This window comes from Vigna radiata, unplaced genomic scaffold (genome assembly GCF_000741045.1).
Source record: "Vigna radiata var. radiata cultivar VC1973A unplaced genomic scaffold, Vradiata_ver6 scaffold_350, whole genome shotgun sequence".
Lineage (NCBI taxonomy): Eukaryota > Viridiplantae > Streptophyta > Magnoliopsida > Fabales > Fabaceae > Vigna > Vigna radiata.
The window spans coordinates 135026-138129 of NW_014542187.1; positions in this window are offsets into that span (position 1 = coordinate 135026).

The window sequence follows — 3104 nt, forward strand, 5'->3', positions numbered from 1 at the left end:
AAACACTCAGACACATGGCTAAACGATGTTCTCCTTAAAGCGTCCAAGAGAGATTAAGACAAACACTTAATGGTTATAATACCTAGAATAGGTATTTAACTTTTCTTGAAAACAAAATAGGTCGAGACAATGTCTCTAACAAAATACATTAAAAGACTTAATTATTAAAATATGCAAGGAAGCTTAAGCAAACATTATCTATCTAAAAAGAGACAAAAGTTAAAGAAGCATTCACTTGACTAAATGATACCATGAGCTCAACAAGTGCCTCATCTTTTGATGAAGTGTATATCTGTGCTTGGTATATTTAAAGGAAAGAACTTAAATGTGAAATGCTACCTAACGGTAGGAAATCAAAAGCACTTTGTTGTTCTGAGCAAGCATTAAATGACACTAAATGCTCAACAATAAAAAAGAACAAGTGATAAGAAAAGTCATATCTACTGCATGCATAGTTTACACTAATTTTGTGGACATTAAAGACAAAAAAGATATTCACGGAATGTTCCTTATTGAAGCAAAGTCTAAAACGATAGTAGAACCTTCTTCAAGCAAAGGATTGAAAAAGCATGGCTACTTTGACAAAGTTGACTTACACAACAACTGTTGAAAAGAAGAAAGAGAAAACACAAGTATAAAGGCTATAAACTACAAACTTAGTCTAACGGAAAAATATTCATGAAGCCTATAAATATAAGATATCTCAAGAAGAAAATCTAGAGGATAACTTAATATAATATCTTAAGAAAGAAGAGCTTACAACGATATATCCATCCTGAAGAGAAAAAGAGAACGAGCTCAAGAAAAAGAATACATTTAAACTGAAGAGAAGAGAAGAGAAGAGAAAAAGAAAAAGAGAAAGAGATACTCTCGAGCTTAAGCTTCATATTCCTTACTAAAGTAATGGAGACCTCAGGTCACAATTTTGCGTATGTCAAAGAATTTAGACAAAATGAGTCTAGAGGAGCTGGTAGGGATACTAAAGGTCCATGAGTATTAACACCCTGACAAGTGTACCAGATCGTATCAAGTAATAATAATACGGTAAGTTCGAATATTGTTTCCCAAGGGACTCTTAGGCCTAATCGTTTATGTGAATTGATTTCTTAAGACTTGATAAAGAATGAATTTAGAGTTTATAATGCAAAAAATAAAATAAACATGCAAATGCAAAAGCTTGATCAATTGACAGATAAAGATATGGATGAATGGTGTTGCTGGGGTTTACGGTTTCATCCTAATCCACTTTCCTATATCTACTATTCTCATTAAATTCAACTTGGTTATCAATGTTCATGCAACTTTATAATTTACTCTAAACCCGATGTTTCAGTGAGGAGAGCCTACTCCCAATTACTAGTTTACTATGTCTAGGTAATATTGCTAATCAAGAGTATTCCCCTCATGTCTAGATTTCCCCGTATGTGCCCATATCAACAAAATCAATGATCATGACATTGAATGAGTTAAATAATGCAAGCATGAAGTATAGAGAAGAAAACTCAAACTATTGATAACGAAAATATATGAATAAAATAAGAACTTTGATATAAGAGAGTTTCAATAGGATTACATCGTTCCCCAACAACAAAGGGTTTTAGTTCACCATTGTCATGGTGAAACTATGTGAGTTGAATGGAAAATATGAAAGAGATAACCCTAGAATTGAAAGATTGAAGCTTTCGCATCCAAAATCTGCCTCCAAGGAGTGAGAATGGGTGTTTTTGCGTCTTTTCTCTGTCAAAAGATAACCCTAAGGTTCGCACAGATCTATTTATAATCTCTGAAAAATTACAGAAAATAGGCCCAAGCCCAACTACAGTGCTCAACGTTGGTTTCCCCGCTTAGCGGTAGGTGCGACACTCAAGTGGGACGCTCAGCGTTCACGCCCAGGCGTCTGGCAGTGTTGTTGAAAAGGCAAGCGCTCAACACTGGATTTGACGCTCAGCGGTAGGTGGGACTTTATCTTTTCCCCTTAGCGTTGCGCTTAAGCATCTGATAGTGGCTTTCTTCACAAAGCTGGCGCTCAGCGTTGAAACTAGCGCTGAGCGGTTGTTGCGATTCTTCCTTTGCACCTTTTTTCATCATTTCTTGAGTCCAACTCCTTCCTACTTCACTCTCCATCATTCAATTCTCGTCTAATCTTGTCAAAACAAGGAAAACCAAGAATAATATCTCTAAAACCACCTTTGACTCTCTTGTAACCTAACTACAACAATTTGCATGATTTCAAGCTAATTTCTAAGTCATAAAGGGTGTATTTTGTATCAAAATTAAGTATAAAAATAACGGTTTTTGAACCGTTATCAATGAGCTTGAGCTTCTTCAGGATGGCTCCATCAAGAAGGTGAAAAGGATCACGCTAAAAGCTGTCAAGAAGACACCCACCAAGGCTCCCAGAACAGATCCGAGGAGTCAGGTGATGAACATGACTCAATGGACGAGAACGAAGAAGATGAGATTTCATTCATCATGAGAAAGCTGTAAATACTATGGAGGAAAAAAAAAGGCATAATGTTCAAAGTCAGACGTCTTGGATCTGGTTCGAAGAATATTACAAACGACAAATGACCAAAAGATACAACTGTTTGTTATGAGTGCAACAAACTTGGACATTTTCATATCAGAATGTCTCGAGTTTATAAAGATGAACAAAAAGTTAGTCTGGCCCAAATACGAAAAGAAAAAGATGCTATTGAGCATCTGGGAAGACCTCAAGACATCTGACGAGGATGAGGATGCAAAATAAGAAACTTGTAGATAATACAACAATAGACAACAATGTTGAAGTCATAAAAAACCTTAGGCATGAAACCCTATACAAAACATGTAAATAAAACCAACCATATTAATATTACTAAGGTTAAGTAGTGATGCATTGACTTCTAAAAAGAAGAAAATGTGATGGAAGACCATCAAGGGCTCATATTGGACCTCTTACTAGAGCCATGGCAAAGAGGATTCAAGAGGAAGAAGGATCACCTATTACTTTGCTTCTATGGAAGGTGATTTATATTAACCCTTCTTCTCTTAACTAAAACATGTTACTTTGTTTTATAGGACCTAAATAAAGCTTGAAGAAGTTGATCCAAGAATTAGGAGCA